Source organism: Python bivittatus, unplaced genomic scaffold (assembly GCF_059951505.1).
Source record: "Python bivittatus isolate LINGU-HERP-01145 unplaced genomic scaffold, Pbiv_v1 ctg000060_np1212, whole genome shotgun sequence".
In the NCBI taxonomy this organism is placed as follows: domain Eukaryota; kingdom Metazoa; phylum Chordata; class Lepidosauria; order Squamata; family Pythonidae; genus Python; species Python bivittatus.
The window spans coordinates 19,347,623-19,369,614 of record NW_028277044.1 but is presented as its reverse complement, the minus strand read 5'-3'; the positions used below and the strand labels follow the sequence as shown (position 1 = coordinate 19,369,614).

The following is a 21,992-nucleotide window of genomic DNA, read 5'->3' as shown; positions in this document are numbered from 1 at the left end:
TTGGGGAATAGTGCATTAAGCAATGAGCTAAGTGGAAGATGTGGCTTAAGTGGCAAATTACGTACATTTGCATTTCTAAGTGATTATTGCTTTTGGGAACAGGGAGAGTTGGGGGAAGAGGAAATTTGCATTGGACAGCAAGGAGAGAGAATTGGTGCCAGCTCAGGGATTCTATTAGCTTTGTACAGCTTGCAAAGACCACTCCAAAAGCATGTGGGGCCAGGGCTCCAATTTGGAAAGTTTTCAGGGCTTTTCAGGGTGAAATATTTTGCTTCTTAAACTCTCCAAAACCAAAATTAAAATTGATCATATTATTTGGGCCCAAATGAAGGCTGCAAAAAAGTGGCCAGCTGACTGCATAAGGCCCACAGTTCACTTTTTGCACCTGAGTCATGGGTATCCAGGGAGGTGCAAAGAAAGAAAAACGCCAAAGTATTTTATGTGTGTCATTGCAACACAAGAACATCAGAATACATAATTCATCATTTTGGAGTCACTGAGTTTAGGAACAAACGCCTTTGCCTGCTGTATAACCTTTGCCAATTGTCGCGTGTATTAAGGCTATAATTTTAGGATTTCCCAGCTACCAAAGATGTAGATAGTAGGGGTACAGCCCCAAATATTATAGGATAATGGGGTAAGGTAGGTTACTGTAGGCATTGCATTTGCAGTGTTCAGAGATAAATGGGACATGTTTAGCTGTATGACCACAATCACTTTGACCATCACCTAAAGTCTTTGAAGAGGGGAATATACAATCTTGTTTCAAAAAATAAACATATATTCTCCTCTTCCTGAATGGATGCTGGATGTTAATATGAAACCTGTCAATCACTAAGGAAATAGCCACTTGCAACTCATTATTTATCTGCAACTTATCAGATACATTAAGGACCTTTGGGGGTATTATTTTTGAATATGTGTAAAAATAATGATCTGACTGGTAAATAACGGTGATATCACTATCTAAGGCACTGACCCCATGTGGAGAGGCCTATATAAAAGTCTTATTTTGTTTTCCAAAACTATATCTCCCTTTTATACAATGGCTCAGCTACTGCACACTTATCATTCTACCACAGAGTCATTCAGAAGGTAAATTCAGCCATCAGACAGTTTTCTGATTTGCTGGCTACAACTATGATATCAGAGATCAAGTATTTTACCTGTCTGGAAAAGTAATGGTGAATCCCTCCAAAGAAAGTGTCTTTTAGTTATCTCCTATGTTCTATAAAACTGAGATAGCGCTCAAGAGGAAGAACAAAAGAAAAAGAAGAACATATCTAATAATATCCATGTAAGGAAATCAGAATTCTGGACAAGTTCTAAAACTTAAAATTGCAAGCAGATAATATGTGATTAGTTTAATTAGCTGATGATATTGATTTATTTAGAAGGTGTGTAAGGCCAAATCCAGGGCTAGAAACTCAGGAGCAATGAACACACTCAACAGAGAAAATGTAAGAGCTGCTCATTTTCATTCTGTAATATTCACCTTTGCAGTATATTAAAGCAGTTGCCACCTCTGAGAAAATAACCTTCCTTTGTATGAGAACCTACCTGACCCATCTAGTAATAGTAATAACAGGGAAGCCCAAGAGTGAACACTTGGGAAAGGTCATTGGATATACACAGGCAAGTATTTATGGTTACCAAATGGCAAACACCTTGCAATAAGCTGGGAGCTTTCAGTTTTGTGGCCCTACCTTGCTAACTGACGATAGAAGCCTCCAGGGAACTTCAGAGTAATTACTTTCTAGTCTAAGACTGTGAGACTCACTGGACCCCACCCAGAAAAGAAGGAAACTGAGAAAAGCTCAGGGCTAGAGTGTACAACCAGTCAAGTTTCATGATGAAAGTGAACAGAGTATCATAAGGATACCACTTCAAATCCTTCATATAAAGCAGAACCTCCCAAGGGCTATTTGGGCTTTTTGTTTTCCAGGTACCTATTGTTGTGAGCTGGGAGGGGTGGTAATTTAAACCTCATTGATAGCTCCTTCTTTCAAATTTTCCACAGCAACAGATAACAAGGATGGACTGCCATCAATCCGGCTAAACCACCTGACACACCCTAATCTGTCTAGCTGGGGAGGTCTTAGTCTTTCTTCCAAGGACTTCTCCCTTCAGCCCAGATAAAAAGGATGTTGCTTTAGACCAGTGTTTCTCAACCTTGGCAGCTTGAAGATGTGAGGACTTCAACTCCCAAAATTGGGAGTTGTAGTCCACACATCTTCAAGGTTGAGAAATGCTGCTTTAGACCTTCTTGCCCAAAGTGCAAAAGTAATGATTTTAAGAATCCTGAAATACAAGATTAGCTGTGTAATTGTACAGTCCTGCATGTGGGGAAGATTTTAATGGAATTCTTTTTTAAACCAATGAAACCAAAGCTCTGAATTAAAAAAAGAGCTCATTGAAGAAAAAAAAGAGAGAGGGATATGTAATAGCAAGGCAAGGTACAATCTTTAGAGTCCTACATGGCTTGATTCCTATGGATTTGAAGGGCCACTAGCTTCAGGTAGAAGTGACCCATGCGGTACATTCGTATCAGCTGGGGATGATGACCATTCCCAGACAGTAAGAGATGAGCTCTGTAAAAGCCTAATGACCATTTTGGTGGTAGCCTGCCCTTGATGGAGGAGCCTCACTCTAACAGACAGACTTGTTACCGACTCTGGCATCTTTTCACAAGGTAGTCGAAACAGTTTTCTGCAGGATATCTGAAAGAACATGCTGCCCAGTGTTGGGCTGCTACTCTGGGGTTTTTAGGATTATTTATTTTTATTGTAGTTTTTTTTGTTTATGGTTTCAGTTGTATTTCCTTTCTAAACCACTGAGAGTTGCAGCATTCAGCAGCATCATTTGTTGTTGTTCAGTCGTTAAGTTGTGTCCGATTCTTCGTGACCCATGAACCAAATTGCGCCAGGCCTTCCCGTCCTTCACTGCCTCCCTGAGTTTGCTCAGTTTCATGTTCATTGCTTCAGTGATGCTATCTAACCATCTCATCCTCTGCTATCCCCTTCTCCTTTTGCCTTCAATCTTTCCCAGCATCAGGGTCCTTTCCAAAGAGTCCTCTCTTCGCATCAGGTGACCAAAGTATCTGAGCTTGAGCTTCATTATCAATCCTTCCAATGAGCAGTCAGGGTTGGTTTCCTTTAAGATTGACTGGTTTGACCTCCTAGCAGTCCAGGGGACTCTTAAGAGTATTCTCCAGCACCACAGTTCAAAGGCATAAATTCTTTGGTGCTCAGCCTTTTTTATGGTCCAACTTTCACAGCCATACATTATTACTGGAAAAACCATAGCTTTGATTATGCAGATCTTTGTCAGCGAGGTGATGTCTCTGCTTTTTAATATGCTGTCTAGGTTTGCCATAGCTTTCCTCCCAAGGAGCAAGTGTCTTTTAATTTCATGGCTGCAATCTCTGTCTGCGGTGATCTTGGAACCCAAATAAATGAAGTCTGCTACTGTTTCCATTTCTACCCCTTCTATTTGCCAGGAATTGATGGGTCCAGATGCCATGATCTTAGTTTTTTTAATGTTGAGTTTCAAGCCAGCTTTCGCACTCTCCTCTTTCACCCTCATCAAGAGGCTCTTTAGTTCTTCTTCGCTTTCTGCCATTAGGGTGGTATCGTCTGCATATCTGAGGTTGTTGATGTTTCTCCCTGCAATCTTAATTCCAGCTTGTGATTCTTCCAGCCTGGCATTTCTCATGATGTACTCTGTAAGTACATGGTGTACATGCTTACATAAATAAGCAGGGTGATAATATACAGCCTACCTTTCCCTATTTTAACCAATTGGTTGTTCCATGACTGGTTCTAACTGTTGCTTCTTGGCCTGCATACAGATTTCTCCAGAGACAGGTAAAGTGGTCTGGTACCCCCATCTCTTTAAGAATTTGTCACAGTTTGTTAGGTTCCACACAATTGAAGGCTTTTGTATAGTCAATGAAGCAGAAGTAGATGTTTCTCTGGAACTCTCGTGCTTTTTCCATGATCCAGCGAATGTTGGCAATTTGATCTCTAGTTCCTCTCCCTCTTCAAAACCCAGCTTGTACATCTGGTAGTTCTTGGTTCACATACTGCTGCAGCCTAGCTTGTAGGATTTTGAGCATAACCTTGCTAGCATGTGAAATGAGCACAATTGTGCAATAGTTTGAGCATTCTTTGGCATTGCCCTTCTTTGGAATTGGAAGGTAAACTGACCTTTTCCAATCCCGTGGCCGCTGTTGCGTTTTCCAAACTTGCTGGCATATTGAGTGCAGCACTTTAACAGCATCATCTTTTAGTATTGTAAATAACTCAGCTGGAATACTGACATCTCCACTAGCTTTGTTGTTAGTAATGCTTCCTAAGGCCCACTTGTCTAGGATGTCTGGCTCAAGGTCAGTGATCACACCAGCATGGACATCAGGGACATTAAGATCTTTCTTGTATAGTTCTTCTGTGTATTCTTGCCACCTCTTCTTAATCTCTTCTGCTTCTGTTAGGTCCCTGTCTTTTTTGTCCTTTATCATGCCCATCTTTGCACTAAATGTACCTTTGATATCTCCAATTTTCTTGAAGAGATCTCTAGTCTTCCCCATTCTATTGTTTTCCTTGATTTCTTCGCACTGTTCATTTAAGAAGGCCTTATTATCTCCTTGCTATTCTCTGGAAATCTGCATTCAGTTGGTTATATCTTTCCCTTTCACCCTTGCTTTTCACATTCCTTCTTTCCACAGCTATTTATAAAGCCTCATCAGACAGCCATTTTGGTTTCTTGCATTTTTTTTCCTTTGGGATGGTTTTAGTTGCTGCCTCCTGTACAATGTTACGGACCTCTGTCCATAGTTCTTCAAGCACTCTGTCTACTAAATCTAATCCCCTAAATCTATTCATCACCTTCACTCACAAGAAATATGATCTAAGTCATACCTGAGTGGTCTAGTGGTTTTCCCTACGTTCTTCAATTTAAGCCTAAATTTTGCAGTAAGAAGCTCGTGATCTGAGCCACAGTCAGCTCCTGGTCTTGTTTTTGCTGTCTGTATAGAGCTTCTCCATCTTTGGCTGCAAAGTATATAATCAATCTGGTTTTGGTATTGACCATCTGGTGATGTCCATGTGTAGAGCTGTCTCTTGTGTTGTTGGAAAACAGTGTTTCCTATGACCAGCTTGTTCTCTTGACAAAACTCTATTAGCCTTTGCCCTGCTTCATTTTGTACTCCAAGGCCAAACTTGCCTGTTATTCCAATTATTCCTTGACTTCCTACTTTAGCATTCCAATCCCCTATGATGAAAAGGACATCTTTTTTTGGCTTTGGCCCAGCTGCTTCACTCTTTCTGGAGCTATTTGGAATTGCCCTCCACTCTTCCCCAGTAACATATTGGACACCTTCCGACCTGAGAGACTCATCTTCCAGCATCCTATCTTTTAGCCCTTTGACATTGTCCATGGGGTTTTCTTGGCAAGGATACTGGAGTGGATTGCCATTTCCTTCTCCAGTGGACCACATTTTGTCAGAACTCTCTGTCTTGACCTGTCCGTCTTGGGTGGCCCTGCACAGCATAGCTCATGGCTTCACTGAGTTATGCAAGCCCCTTAGCCATGACAAGGCAGTGATCCATGAAGGGGAGCAGCATCATATGAAATAATAGAGACAAAACTAATATGGTTAAGCTGGTCTTTGACCGTAATAAAGATTAATTTGATTTGAAAGCTAATATGGCTGATATCATGATTGTGCTCATTTTGTAAACTGTAGAATCAGACAGGTCTGTGGTCTTAAGTAGATACCAGAAAAACCTCTCCTTTCAATTAAACATATCCACATGAACACAGAAAGCCACCAAATCACATTGTGCAAATAAATATATGTTTTAATTATAATACAACATATATTGTATTTTAATGTGTTGGGTGAGCTGCCTAGAGAACTAGTGTTGTTGGATACATACAATATAAATATTGTGCGATATTGTGATTTGCTATTAATTATAGGTATGATTCCCCCTTAATAACAAAAATGTTGTCATGTTGTTTGTAGACCTAGATATACCTATTTTGAAGCAGAAGCAGCCACTGAATCCAGAGCTTTCTTCAGAACTGGCATCAGCGTGTAAGTTTCTCTCTTATGTATATGTGTGTGATGTTGTGACACAGGTACAAAAAGAGGTTGGATTATGACATTACAATGCATGTTTTTTCATTTGCCTCCCCCCGTGAACTTCTATGCTTTGTAATAAAATCCCATGACTTTCTCTTAGATCCGGAATTCTCTTAAGAGATTTCAGTGAATTTCAAAATGTAGTAGCTCTCCTTAGCATAGAAATCTACATTTCCTTTTTGGTTTCCCTTCCAAGAGAAGAGCTACCATTAATATCAAGCCTTCTAAAACACACACACACACACACACACACACACACTTGTGATGGTAATTGCTTTATGTTCTTAACTGATGCAATAGTTCTCTTGGGACTGATTTAGGACAATGATAGTAACCACCAATACAACTAATTGGGTTTAAAAAGGAAGACAGACCAGCTCCCAGACACGACAGAAACAACCCAATTTGGAAAACTTCATTCTACAAACCACCCACCCCCAGTGCAAGACCTTACTCTCCCAAAAAAGAACAGCAAATAATTCTGTTCTAACCAAACCCAATGTAAAACAGCTTTTGCTTTTCCATGGAAGAAGAAGAGATGCCAATATGAAATCAGTAGGTACACATGAGGTGGCAGCCTTGAAAACTTACTTCACCAAGTAATACTTCTTTTAATTGCTTAGTCATCTTGGGGGAATGATAACAGTAAAAGGAAAACATTTGTTATTACATAAATAAAAAAAGAAAATTGTGGGGGACTGATAAAAAACAAACAAACAGGCCATTAATGTTTTCCTACATTCATTCAAGCATGCTCCTATTTGTGTAATTATATTGGGTCTGATTCCATCTAGGATTACTGTTGTGCAATAGGATGGTGTGGATGAGTTTTCTGGCATTCACACAGCAATTATAGAGCTATCATAACTGGACTGCAAAAATCTGCATGACCACTAAGTTGCAGCAAAGAGTTAAGAGTACTTTGTACTATTTTGCTGCCATCTAGGGTGTTTTTTTTTCAACCTAGGTACAGTAACCTTATGCAGTCCTCTCCTTCGCAGCCTTCATTTTAGGTAAATAAAGGATTGTTGTCTACATGTCTGCGTTACCCATAAACAAGAGAACCTCTGAACTATGGAAAATCTTTGAATCAAAATTTAATGGCTGATTAACTTTTTTTCATCAGTGAGCAAGCGAGCAAAGTGCTTGCTTTAATCTTCAGTTATTTTGGCAGCAGTATGAAAAGAAAGGAGAAGGGAATGGAAAATATTAAAGATAGCCTTTCCCCTACTCTTAACATGAATGATAGGATTTCCCTCCTCCCTTCTTCAAACATTTAAAACAGGGACTTCTGTTGAAATGCTGGCAGTATTTATATGTATCTTTCCTTTATTTTTCAAAATCTAGAGGTGATAAGGAACCTCTCCATTGATAAAGCACAGAAAGAAAATATCAGCATGCTTTTGGAAACCCTAGGATTTTCAGAAGTTTCCCCGAAAGAAGACCCTTTCAGGAAACATTACTCAGATAGGGGAACCTTTTCATGATCAGGAAAAAAACAATGTATAAAAACCAATTGAATAAAAACTGAGAAGGTTGAGTGGCCATGGAATCTGCAGTGATGGAAGGAGAAGAGAATGCCAATCCAGGGGCGTAGGGCGTAGACAGGGGACAGAGCGGTTGGAGGAAAGCCTTCTTAACCGATAGGTATACTAAACATTTTGTTGCAAGTCCCATTTGTACCGATATGTTTTAATAAAGCAACACACCCTTAATATAATGTTCTGATGTTTCATAAACAACTCAGAGCAGTTTTGTTCCAATGAACTTTGAGTCCCAATTGACTGGTTGAGAGGTGCCTGTCTGGAAATTGCTTTTGCTTTTTGATCGCCTGTTTCTTGTGATGGGGATGTTTTTGTTTATATTTGTTTTATGTTGTCCAGAGTCCTCTGGGATTGAGGCAAGGTATAGGTCCTGTAAATAAACAAACAAACATGAAAAATATGAATTATTTAGATTCTAATGCAAAAATTTGTTGCATGAAAATCTAAATAAATTTCAGTGGGATTGTTCTACTGCTTACAGCATTTCAGCTGTACTTCAGTTCATCAGATGAATGACTGCATGATGTGTCCATGATGCTCATGGAATCCAATTTAGGAATGTTTAGTTCTAAATTAGACTAATCATTTGGACTTCCAGGATAAGTTATTATTAGGAGTTATTTTCAAAAGCAACTATCAAAGGGTTAGTACACCTTGGTGCATCATTCCCTTCCTTATTCCTTATACAGGTAGTCCCCAGTTTAAAAACAAGTTCTGTTCCCAAGGTCTGTCCTTAAGTCGAATTTGTATGTAAGCTGGAACAGTATTTTTGTATAATACTGTATAAGTAGTATTGCATATTTAACTCAAATTTTGCCACAATAGGCTCCGTACTTAACTATGGATTGACTGTAAACCAGGCGTTCTTAACCCGGGGATTACCTGTATACATTGTGTAATTTAGGAGTTGGGTTTTATAGGGCAGGAGAAGGAAAGTTTTGGAGGCTGACAAGCAAATTAAGACTTTTAAAAGCTGTGACAGACTTTGTTAAATAGGGGACAAGTCTTCCCATTTTAAAAAATGGCTGCGATAGCAGCCCAGCCAGTCACAAAGTCCATAAAAGGCAAATCTTGAAGGGTGGGCATATTTCAAAGCAAACTACTGGGCAGCAACTATCCATTGTTTCCTACAAACATTTATTGAGCCCACATTGTTGGAAACTTAAATTATGGCAAAACTGAGATACCTAGCATTGCACCAGATTATTTTTTAAGAAGATCAAGGAGCTGAACTGGCTCATCAGATACCTACTGGATGCCAAGAACTGATATTCCTCCTACTACATCCTATGGTTCTTGTTGCAAGTGAGACTGTTCTCACTTAATGTCCACTCGATCAGCAACTATTCAAAGTTATGAGGGCACTGAACAAGGAGGACTTAGGATGGGTCCTCATAGTTGCGGCTATTGCAGTGTCCCCGCGGTCATGTGATCGTGATTTGGGCGGTTGGCAACTGGCTCACAGTTACGAAGTTGCAGCATCCTGTGATTGCCATTTGTGGCCTTCACTGCTGACAAGCAAAGACAATGGGGAAACCAGTAGGAGGTCACAAATGATAATCATGTGACTGTGGGACACTCCAACCGCACAGGATTCACCTAACAATGGCAACTGGGACTGCCGGAACTGCCACCATAAGTCGGTATGGTCATGTGATGCTGTGCCTTACAATCTTGTCGCTTAGTGACTGGGTTCCCAGTCTCAATTACTGTTGGTAAGTGAGGACTACCTGTAGTGCTTAGAAAGGTGGCTTTTCTAAATGACCTATGCAAATGTTAACTGCAACAAAGCAAAGCAAATCATCGGCAGGATTAAAGTCTGATTGGCTTTCAGGTGAATTCAACATGAAACCCGTATCACAGTCGCTAGATCCTTTGAGAGGCTTCTTGAAACTCTTTTAAGTATAACTTAAGAAAATGATTTGTAGGCATTTTGGCTCAAACCTCAGCACTCTAATATGTGTGCTGAGCTCCTCGGGCCCAAATGCTGGTCTGTTCTCTGTTCCTATGAATATTCTCTAGGAGACTCCTGTATGGGAAGGATTTACCCTAATTATTAGAATGGGGAGGTTTTGTATATACTACGATTTAGGAATTCTCCACCTGGACTGATTTACATCAGAGCTAGTGACTAAATGCTGTAATTCATGAGCCTCTTGGAAGAAACAAACAAACAAACAAACAATTCAAATAAGCTTTTTGTACTTCTTTGTCTCCTTATATAGAGAGCAAGGGTGGGTTTCCAAACCTGATAATTTTTAATTTACTATTTATTCACCTACTTCAATCCACTTCAGCATTACTGTACAAAAGATACTAGGGTATTTCAGAGTCAGGTCTGCTCTCTATCTTGTTCTGCTTAATTTGCAGATAGAAATCCTGCAGCCCTTGCGGGGTAATACAAGTTTATCTTTATTCTGTCATGTTGTCGCAACAGAAGAAATGTTTACTACCAACTTAGAGCCAAACCAGCCATGACCTTAATTAAATGAATGAATTAAATTTATGTGCACATTTTTTGTGATGTAAGTGGCAGCTGAAGAAATGCACAAACAGCTTCTAAGTGTGCCCTCTGGAGAGAAAAAGCTTTGGTTCTTTATTTACCTGCCACTCTGCCAATGGAAACTTCAAAAGAAATGCAAACAACAACTTTAGTTAGGTGATTTCTGGCTGGAGACAGAATGAAAAGTCCCTTCCTACCATAATCCCAGGGGTGTTGAGGGTTCTCCTTGATTTTATTTCTATAACAAACAAAAACATGCATGTTAATTGCATTCTTGTAATTAACTAGTTGGTGTCCAGAGATGACCCTAAGATCAACCAAAGAAATCCTGGCTTTTGGTCACTTACTCAGATCAAATTTATTGTACACAAAGTGGGGCACTGTAACAGCTATCTTATTTCTATCAAACAAAACACTACAATATTTCTATAGTATTCTACTATAATACTTCTGCCCCCATTATGCAACTAAATACCTTTGTTAATTAGGTTTGTGCATCTACAAACATACCGTCTACTGTTTAGCAAATTCTGCATGGCCTTCTTGCAATTTATCAGCCTGGAAAAATTAGATAAGTAGTACACACACATTCTGTTGGCCCAGTCTTGCATTATAACAAATTGGAAAGACAAAGCTAACCAATATTGCTACATGTAGTGACATGCTCGTAATTATTCAGGCTCTGTGTGTGTCTGTCTGTGTGTTGGGGTGTCAAGGAGGGATTGTAATTGTAGAAGAAATGTATGGCTATATGTGCAAAACTCTGTCATGGGTTTGATTCCTTGAGTGTTCAGGAATGGGTCAGAATTTCCATAACTCTAAATTGTGATATTGTTTATTTTGATTTTTTAACCTTATTGTAAGAAGGGAATGCAAACTGCTTAGAACCCTTTTAGATAGGAGCAACAGATTAGTGAAAAAAAAAGTTACTTTCAAAGGCTTCTACAAATTCTGACTCTAAAGCTGAATAAGCATCTGTTGCTCTTTTCATTTTGTTTGGAGCTATAAAATCCAAGGTCTTGTTTTGACAACCTATAATGGATGTTGGGTTGCTTTTGGCTTGGGTCACACAGTACACAGGCCTGTACTTTGTGTTACCCTTAAACACTCAAATTCACTGATGTTTGTGCCAATGGAATACTTGAAGCCCTAAATAAAGTTGAAATGTTAAAAATACATGAGTTGTTGTGATCCCATTTATTATATTTGTGAATACTAAGCAGGATTCTTACAATCTTATGACTCTGTTGGCTTATAGGAATTAAAAGTCTTTTTTTTTTTACATTACTCAGATGAGTGAATGCACATGAATTGAACCTCTTTCTTCTAATTAAATAAATTACTTTTAGACAGAAGTTCTTTGCAACAGGTCATACCTGTTTGATTATTCTATGAATTGGTAGATATAAAGTATCTACAGGTAGTTCTCGACCTACGATCATTCGTTCAGCAACTATTTGAAGTTATAACCATGGCGACCAAATGATGGTTACAACTGGTCCTCAGCATCCCTGTGGTCACGTGATCATGATGTGGGCACTTGGCAATCAGTTCGCACTTACGAATGGTTGCAGTGCCCCACAATCATGTCATTGCCATTTGCAACCTTCCCTGCCAGCTTCCCCAGAAAGTCAGTGGGGAAGCTGGCAGGAAAGGTCGCAAGTCACTGGGATAAGTCTCCTCCATCTGCGCACTCTCCCCAGCCCAACTGCGCTCATGACAGCCACTCACGTGCCCTTGCACACACACCCTGACCCGCACTGCACCTCTTGTACACCCCTGTGCACCGTCCCCGACCCTCACTGTGCTTCCCTCACCCCCTTGGGCACCCTCCCTGACCCGTGCATCTCACACACCCGCTCGCACCCTCGCACACCTCCCCGACTCATGCCTCCCACATCTCCTTGCACACTCTGACCTGCACTGTGCCTCTTGCACACCTCCTCACACCCTCCCCAACCCGGCAGCAGCCACTTACCTGCCTGCAGGCCTGGGACTTGCAACTTCCTACTGGCTTCCCCACTGACTTTGGTTGTGGGAAGCTGGCAGGAAGTTACTTTATCTAACAACCATGGGATTCAATGAGGATGGTAACCAGGACTGCAGGGATTGCTGTCACTAAGTGATTTGGTTGCGCTTTACAACCACATCACTTAGCAATGGAAATTCTAGTCCGAATTGCTGTTGTAAGTTGAGGACTACCTCTATCAGAAATCACTGCTATTATTATTGTTCCTTTATTTTTTTGTTCCTTTCTCCCCATTCTCAAATTTTGTAATTTTCTTCTCTTTTAATGAATTTTTTAAAATGGGGTAAAATATTTTGAGAAATATTTATGCATCTTTCAACTAATACTTGCAGCATTTCTGCTGACTTGTAGAACAAAGGCCAGACTTTGGGTCTTGGGTGAAGGGCCATTCTCAGAAATCAGTGGTAAGAGCCGAAAACTGTTTTGTAGAATCCTTCCTGCTGTAGAAGCGAAGGGGCACTGTTTCTTTGTTTTAGCAGCATGCCTACTGACTATGGACATCTTTTCTAGTTCCCTTTAATTTCAATTATTAGGTTTGGTGTGTTTATGACATTTGGCCATGCTGCTCCATGTTTCTTTTGTGAGAAAAGTGAATAGTGGAGGCAGTTTTTTTAAAAAATACATTTTTAAAACTTAGATCAACATATTTCTTTGTGGAAAGAAGATACAAGTATTTCTGGGAGAGAATGTGAGGCTCTGTTTCTGCTTCTCTTTCCTTGTTCACAAGATAGGTAGGCAGGTAAGTTCTGGAGAATTGAAAGTTATAGCACTATAGTTTTTTGTACTGTTCTCTGACTGGAGGACCTGAAAAAACAATCAGTTACAACCAAGTTCATATACTAGTTAAAACTAGAATATCTGGGATACACTATTAGACTTTGCAAAAGCAGGATACAGTTCTGGACTAACTAGGAACACCTTGGTTTTCCATGTATGTTCCCCTGCATAGCTGTCGGTCTCTATGGAGTTGCTGAAGTTGCATCTGATGAAATGAAAGTAGGATAAGCCAAATAATTTTGGAAGCAATCATACACTTATTATCTGTGACATAAGCATCACTGATACAACAGGGCAAGGACTTTCTTTCACATGGATATAAAATAACGGAGGAACCAGATTAAACTTAATCTAGTTCTAGGCCCCCCTTTTCCCCCCACAGTAGATAATCAGTATTAGATGGATCACAAGAATATACTTCCACTTGGTGCTTTTCAGTAACTGGTATTCAAAGACATATCACCTTTCTTACTGATGTTAATATATGACATAATATAACCATTCATATCCTGGTAAATCATGATGACAGCATTGAGACTGAAAATTGACACATTTATTTATATATTTTACAGTACTTACAGCCTGCCCCAATCTCAGAGGCCTCTTGTAGCATACAACATCAGTGAAAGGAAAACCAAAATCAAAATAATGTCGAAAACAAAGAAACCAATAAAAAAACCACAAGAGAAACTCTAAATGAAATGGAAGAGAGATGCCCATAGTAAGTCAGCTGGGACCAAAAGCATACTGAAGTTTTAACCTCTTTCTGGATCTGCAGCAAGGTAGGTGCTGCACATACTTCTGGAGGGAGACTATTTCATAAGGTGAGGACTATTACGCAGAAGGCTGCCATCTCACCTATGCCTACAGACTTCACAAGGGGAGGGAATTTTCAGCAGTCTCTCTTTCTCAAGCATTTTATTCAGGGATTAAGAATCTACCAGTATATGGATTCAGCTGTAGGCTCCATCACAGTTGTCAGAAATATATCAAGTGAAAAATATATTTATCTTGGATTTATGCCAAGTTAAAAGTATTCGGGTCACATACTTGATCTTCTTACGTTGTGCCATTTGTCTGAGCACTATAATTCAGACTGACTATACGCAGAGTATTTCAGTGGAAATGAAAGAAAATAGAAGAGAATCTTTCCCTCTTCTACTTTTGTACTGGACAATATGTTTAAGCATCCTGAAAATAAATTTATTTATTTATCTATTTATTTGAGTTGACATGCTGCTTCAGCTCTAGATGCTAAGCAATCTGCAGCGCAATAAAATAATACTGTGGAATAAGAATCTCTCTCTCTCTCTCTCTCTCTCTCTCTCTCTCTCTCTATATATATATATATATATATATATACTTCAATTCAGTCTTTACTCCTGGTGATTGCCTGGATGAGTCCCTGAAGTTATTTTGGCAAGATTTTTTGAAGTGGTTTGCCCTTGTGTGCTTCCTAGGGCTGAGAGAGAGTGACTGGCCCAAAGTCACCCAGCTGGCTTTGTGCCTAAGGCAGCACTAGAACTTACACTCTTCCAGTTTCTAGCCTGGTGCCTTAACCACTACACCAAACTGGCTCTCTTGGAATAAGAATAAAATTAAAAGTTAATGATACGAAATATAATCACATTTATTAGCATCACTATTCCTATATATGTTACTGGGTAACAATAACTACAGGTTATTAAAGGTAAGGCTGTAGGATTTCAAAAGCGCTATTTGTCAAAAGCGCTATTTAAACCTTAGTCTTGAAAAAAAATTTAGCGGACCATTTAAACTACCTACACAGAATGGTCACTGCAAGGACCATTTCAGTTATCTATTTATATAAAATAGGGTACTACATCTTTTCTAATCATTTCAACTACAGCTATTATCAGCAACATCTGATTGTGAATCCTGGCTGAAAGACAAGCTCAGCGTTTGTTTCAGATTCTGAAAGCTATTTCTTCTCAGCTGAGTTAAAACAAAGAATTTCTATTTTAAAAAAATTACAAAGAAATCTATAACTGATTACCAGCTGATATTATTCCAATATCATCTTTAAACGCCTAACAATATGATGCCCATCAATCCTTTTGTAATTGGATAAAGATTCTGTTCAAAGAGTGCACTGAATGAATTTGATTGATGAACTGAATAATCAAGGTAAAAAATAATAACATAAAGAATACTTTGTATTAAGAGGATGCTAATTCTGAAAGCTGAGGCTTAATGCTTCAAATACACACAAGAGATAAAAAAATTACTGGAAATCCACTGATGGCAAACAGCAGCAACTTCCTATTCAGGAATTAAACAGACTAAGCCCCCTCTCCCTTATTCTTTCTCTTTGCCAAGAATTATTTCACCTTCTAAATGCTTCTTTGGTGCAGACCAGTTCCATGCAGAGGAAGGCTTCTAATGTAATGCAATAAAGGACAATACCATCAAATAATTTCCTCGCCCTGCGAAGGAAATCAATACATCTATTTAGGATTAGGGAAATTACAGAAAAATGTATGATTAAGATAGACATATTCAAGGATAACCTTGGAAGAGATCTGATAAAAGCAAATGAGGTTAAAGGACAATAGAAATACTATACTGAAACCCTTTATAAATAGGATTATAAAATTATAGAAAGAGAATACAGGTAATCCTTGCTTACCAACCACTCATTCAGCGACTGTTTGAAGTTATGACAGCGCTGAAAAAGGAGACTTATGACTGGAACTCAAAGTTGCGGCAATCACAGAGTCCCCATGGTCACGTGATTGCGATTCAGGGGTTGCCAACCAGCGTGCATTTATGACGGTCACAGCATCCTGTAGTCACATGATCGCCGTTTGCAACCATCACAGCTGGATTCCGACAAACAAAGTCAATGGGGAAGCCGGCAGGAAGTTGCAAGTTGTGGTCATATGACATTGCACTTAACAAACCGCCATGATTTGCTTAATGACCACAGCTGGAATTGATGTTGTAAGTTGGCAATGGTCACGTTTCACTTAATGACCATGTCACTTAGCAATGGAGTTGCAGGTCCCAATTGTGGTCAGTAAATGAGGATTACCTGTACATTCAGGAATCTATTCTACTAAAAAGTGAGATGCAACAGGAAATTGACTAGTTGTTGGGTGCAGATGAAATACCCACTATACAATTTAAAGCTGTAGAAGAAGAGGCAGTTAAAGTGCTAACAGATTATGGCAACATAAGGAATAAGATAAGGAACAGGTAAAGACACCTGGCCTAAACAGGTAATTATGCCCTCAAGCTGACTGCACCTATGCAGGTTTTTTGGCAATGTTACAAAAAAATGGTTTGCCACTGCTTTCTTCTGTGTCTGGCTAGAAATTGAAACATACTGATATATATTTTTAGAGAAGAACCAAGGGTGCTTGAGGAGGAAAGGGCTATCAACAACTGGCAAATAAAAAACCCACAGGTATAGATGAAATCCCCCACACAGCTCTTTAAAAAGTCTGGGATGGAAACAATAAAGATCATGACAGCCGTCTGCCAACACATATGGGAAAAAGCAGCATGGCTCAAAGACTGGAAAAGGTCTATCTATATCCTAATCCCTAAAAAGGGGAGATTTAAAGGTATGTTCCAGTTATCGGACAGTAGCCCTAATATCACCTGACCCCTGCTAGCAAGATTCTATTGAAATTTTTGCAGAAGACCCTATAAAGACAATGGCACTTAAACAAGCAAGTTTCAGAAAGAACAGGGGAATATAAGATCAGACAGCTAATATTAGGTGGGTGATCAAAAGAGCAAGATAATTTCAAAAAGAGTTCTGTTTTATCAACTAACCAAAGCTTTTGATAGCAAGAACAGAATCTGGAAAGATTGAATGGCTTACCTTTGGAAAAGGAATCACAGGGGGCTGTGTTATATCAGCTTCACTCGATACACGATCATGTGAACTGCAGGTTTGGAAGAACTAAAGTTTGGATCAAAATCATGGAAGGAATGCCAATACCCTGTAATGTGGACAACACTACCTTGGTTGCAGAAACTGAATCAAACTTAAGTATGATGATTTTAAAAGTAGAAGACACAAGGGGCAATATTAAGGGGCTTTACTGAATTTGAAAATCTTATTATATGAAATTCAGAACATTTGCTGGGCCTCATGTATAAACTGCTGGTGAAGTATGATTCTGAATCTGAACAAATCAAAGACTGTGTGATGTAGTAATATAGATGCAACAGTGAGAATTTTAATGGAAGAACAGAGAATTTACTCTGAATATTGCAGTTAGAGAAAATTAGTATACAATTTTATTATTAGCATATTACTCCACTTCTGGTTGCTAAAATGAACAATTCCTTTTCTAAAAATTGCTGGAAATATAATGAGCAGGTCAGATCTTTTTCTCATATTTCGTGGCAATGGTGTAAAGCTCAACAATTCTGAAAAATGATCTATACTAAAATGAAACAACTTTTAAAACTTGAATTCCCATTTCAACTTGTGACATTCTTATAAAACTTTACTAAATTATATCCCTTCAAAGTATTTTATTTATTTGACTTGTCCCTGCCCATCTCCCCACAATGGGGGACTCTGGGCGGCTTACATCAAATTAAAATCATAAATACATGATTAAAAGTTATAAAAGAACCACACTTACAGAGATAAAAAAGAGATTAAAAGATCCAAGAGGCCGATAGAGGCCACACCAGGCCACTAAGGGACTAGCCAACCCCATTTCTGACATCCTCCCTCCCCGCCCCAGGCCAGATGGCAGAGCCAAGTCTTCAAATCCCTCCGAAAGGCCTGGAGTGAGGGGGCCTGTCTCACCAGGGGCAAGATGTTCCAAAGGGCGGGGGCTACAGCAGAGAAGGCCCATCTTCTGGACCCCACTAATCGGAGTTCTTTTACCGAGGGGATCCGGAGCATGCCCTCTCTCTCTCTCTCTGTGAGATTGGGTGGGACGGGTTGAAATCGTGGGGGCGAGGTGGTCCTTCAGGTAACCTGGCCCCACGCCATGCAGGGCTTTAAAGGTGATAACCAACACCTTGAATTGGACCCGAAAGCAAACCGGTACCCAATGCAGCTCACGGAGCAAAGGTGTTATATGGGTCCTTCTTCGGGCCCCAAAAATTGCTCGCACGGCTGGATTCTGGACCAGCTGAAGGTTCCGGATACTCTTCAAGGGTAGCCCCATGTAGAGCGCATTGCAGTAGTCTATCTGGGAGATAACAAGGGCATGAGTAACCATTCGAAGGGCATAAGCTTTATATATGCTAACTGCTGCAAGAGTATTATATGCTTCTTATGGAAAGGTCATTGGATGCCCTCAACAGAAGAATAGCTAAGTTGTGTGACTATGCTCTGATGTCTATAATAACTTCATAACTCAAAAACAAATCTGTCAGATAATTTAGTTAACACTGGAAACAATTTCTAAATTACAACTTAATATATGGATTTGTATCACATCCAAAATTTGGCTTCCTGTATGTATATGTATGGAGCCTATATTCTAATTTCACAGGATATCAAAAAGAGAGATTTACTAATATAATTTACTAATTTTACTCAGTGATTTATATTATGGTGACCATAGTTCTTGATATTCATTCTTAGTTTAGAGTTTAATAGTGATTTTTAGTTGTTAAAACAATATAATACATTCAATTATTTACAACTAATTATGTTATACTGGAAAATTATAATCTCCATGACATTTCTAAATCCTTTGTTCACTGGATTTGTATTTTACTTTTTATTCTTCCTTCTTGTCTTTTAGTTATGTCTGTTTATATGTCTTCTTTAATGTTCAATAAAAATACAAAAAGAAAAAAAGTAAATCAGGAGAGTGGAAAGTCAGAAAACTAATATTATTTCAACAGGAAAACTAGAAAAATTTAAGGTAAACAAAATGACAGAAGTAACTGAGAGTTACATTTTTCTAGGCCCCAGAACTGATAAAAATGGTGGGTGTGCAAAACAGATTCAGAAAAGAATAACAATGGGCAAAAAGGTATTGAGGGGCCTCATGAAATACAGAGGAGTTTTAATCAAGGCAAAAGACTGATTGACCAACTCAGTTGTATTCCATATTATGATATACTGATGTGAGGGATGAACTCTGTACAGGAGCAAGAGGAAGAATATTGATTCCTTTGAGTCATGGTGTGGAGAAGACTGCTTTGCATTCCTTGGATAGCCAAGAGAATAAACCATTCAATACTAGAGAATTGAAGTTCACTGGAAGAAGGGTCATTAAACAAAAACTATTATACTTGGACCCATCATAAGGGCTGATGCGTCTATGTACAAGATGATAATGCTGGGCAAGATGGATGGAAGGAGAAGAAGAGTCTAACAATGCATGAGCCAAAGAATGCAACTGCAAGAATTGTGTAATGGGATGGGAAACAGAACAGCTTGGAGATCTTTTATCTATAGAACCAACAAGAGTCAACTATTACATGATGGAGTGTAACAACAAGAACAATTTTTACAATTGAGATCTTGCCAGAATGTGGATTATGTTTAAAACTGAGTTTGGAAAAAAGGGTATGATTCAGAATTGGAAAAGAAATATGACAAGGATGCATATAGTCCTCATATATGATTAACTATAAATAATATAAGAATGGCAGGACTGGAAAAGATAGTGGCTGAAAATAAGAGATGAAATATGAATAATCTGAGATATACAGACAATATCCTTTATTAACCCTTTTTTTAGTGGGGTAGAAGAGATCAGTGCGGGAATAAAAAAGTGAACAGTGAAAAACTTAGGTCTAATGTAAAATATTAAGGAAACAAGAAGTCAACACTTGCTTACAATTGATGGCAAAGAGAAGGTGATAATGAGTTTGTTTTCTTGGGCTCGTGAATAAATATAGATGAATTGTGTACAGTAAAAAGGAGATTAATCCTAGGTGGATAGTGTGCTTGAGAAATAAAGAGAAGTCTGAGGGCAAAAAAGTGAAGTTGGTGGATTGTTTCTTGGGCTCATGGATAAAGATGAACTGTCCTGGAGAAGTAAAGAGGAGATTAATTCTATGAAGGAAGGTAGCCAAGATCATGAAGTCTACGGATATTTCAGTGACAACAAACATAAGAGTAGTTAAAGCAACTGTAGGTATAATGTATAACTGTGAAAGCTGGACACTGAGAAACAGCAAGAAAAAGAAGACAGACACTTCTGAATAATGAATTTGGAGACAGTTATTAAGAATACCACAGATGATGCAAGAAGTAATAATTCAGGCCTGGAACAAATACAGACTGACTGCTCCCTTGGGGCAATGACCAGCTTAACAGAAACTCACATACTTTGGGCATGTGATGCAAATGGGTGGTGGATGAAAAAGAATTATTATAGGGAAAACTGAGAAAAGTAGAAGGGAAAGACAATGGATAAAATTGATGGATAGGATCAAGGATGTTACTGGAATGTCCTTAAAAAGCTATAAATCATTATTAAAGTCAAATGAAGATGGCAAGCATTTTTCCCTACAGTCACCAGAAGTCAACCCCCACTTGACGGCGTCTAATAACTAATCTAGGAGTAGAGTTTCTTTTCCCCGAATCTCAATTAAAAGAGGCAAGTGAAAACATTCTGCCTGAAGTTCTAGAGAGCAATTCTAGCTGGACTAATACTGGACTAGAAGAACAAACAGTCCAAAATGATTCAAGGCTGTCTCTAATATTTGTCATAGTATAGTAAGACTCAGATGGTTTTAATTCAGTGAATTTACTACAAGGATAACAATATAAGAAATTCCCAGTTTTCATTGAAAAGTAGATGCCTATAGCATGAAGCTATCTTTCTCGAGTTAGGCTCCTGGTCTCTTTAGCATACTACCAACTGTACCACCTTTTGCCAACTACAGGTCCTAAGGATGTGTTAGAGAATATTCCCACAAGCCATAACTATAATGTGCCCAAACACTGCAGGAGTCATACTCAGTTTCTGTCACTGGGAAATACTGGTCTACATTAATTAGATTTGGGGTTTTCCAGAGGCGGCTTTCCTATCCCTTTCTGGTGATGTCAAGTAATTGCTGCTAGATAAAGAGATCATACCACAGAGACAGAGCGAATACAGTAGTCCTCCTATCGCATTATCCAAAATTACTGGTGGTACCAGGCCTACGCTCAATGGCCTCTGGCAAACAGGTTTGAGGTGAGTAGGATCAAGCAACTCTTAATTACCACATAGCCTTCTTTAATTAATCAGAGCTGTTACTGATTTTATTAACAAGGGCCTATGTGGTTGGACCGGCACCAGGGAGACTCAGGGTCAAGTCCAGTCTCAGGCCATGGGAGCTCACTGCCTAGCACTGAATCTTAGCCCAATCTACCTCACAGGGTTGTTGTTATGGTGGAAAACAGGAAGGCAGTCTTGACTCCTGAATGAAAGGCAGGATATAAATCAAAGAAAAAGTCTTCTGGATGAGGCCTAACCACAGGGATGAGCTGACATAAAATCACTGTTTCAAATGGGTTGTGGAGGATTTGCACCCCTAACTTGAAATAGTGACCCTGACTCGTGGGCATTATCACCATTGTTCCCACCTAGTACATCTTTCCCTAACACAGAAGGAGCACTTGCCCGGAGCCTGCATTGTTCAGGAAGGATGATGAGTTGCCTATACCTACTTTTATCTTCTGGGGAGCTAGGCCTAGCCGTAAAGCTCACCAGAGAACTTCCATCCATTGTTCTGTGCCACACCCTGGCTGCATATCGATAGACTCGCTCAAAGAGAGATTTCCCTAGGCAGACTTTGCCTGAGAGCAGGAGACGGTTTCCCCCTCCCCTTCTTCCCCCCACCTCCATTTACCCAGAAGTGCTTTGGTGCGCGTGTGTTTCCGCTGGGTTTTCCTGTCGGAGAAAGAAAGACGGAGCTGTTTGCTTCCTCTGACTCGAGAGTTTATTTTGTATCCTCTCGCACCTCTTTCCTCCTGCGCTCGCTTTGTTTCCCTTCCCCAGCGCTGGAGGAAGCTCCCGTGGAAGAGCCAGTGTCTCCGCG

At 39.4% G+C, this 21,992-nt stretch overlaps 1 long non-coding RNA gene across 1 annotated transcript; it reads right to left on the bottom strand.

Annotated features, from left to right (window-relative positions):
- Positions 1-6,372: 6,372 nt before the first annotated feature.
- Positions 6,373-21,992, bottom strand: LOC103062989 (uncharacterized). The gene is made up of 3 exons (XR_456744.3): positions 21,804-21,992; positions 10,297-10,433; positions 6,373-8,062 (listed from the first exon to the last, which is right to left on the bottom strand). It is a non-coding gene; the product is annotated as an uncharacterized LOC103062989 (long non-coding RNA).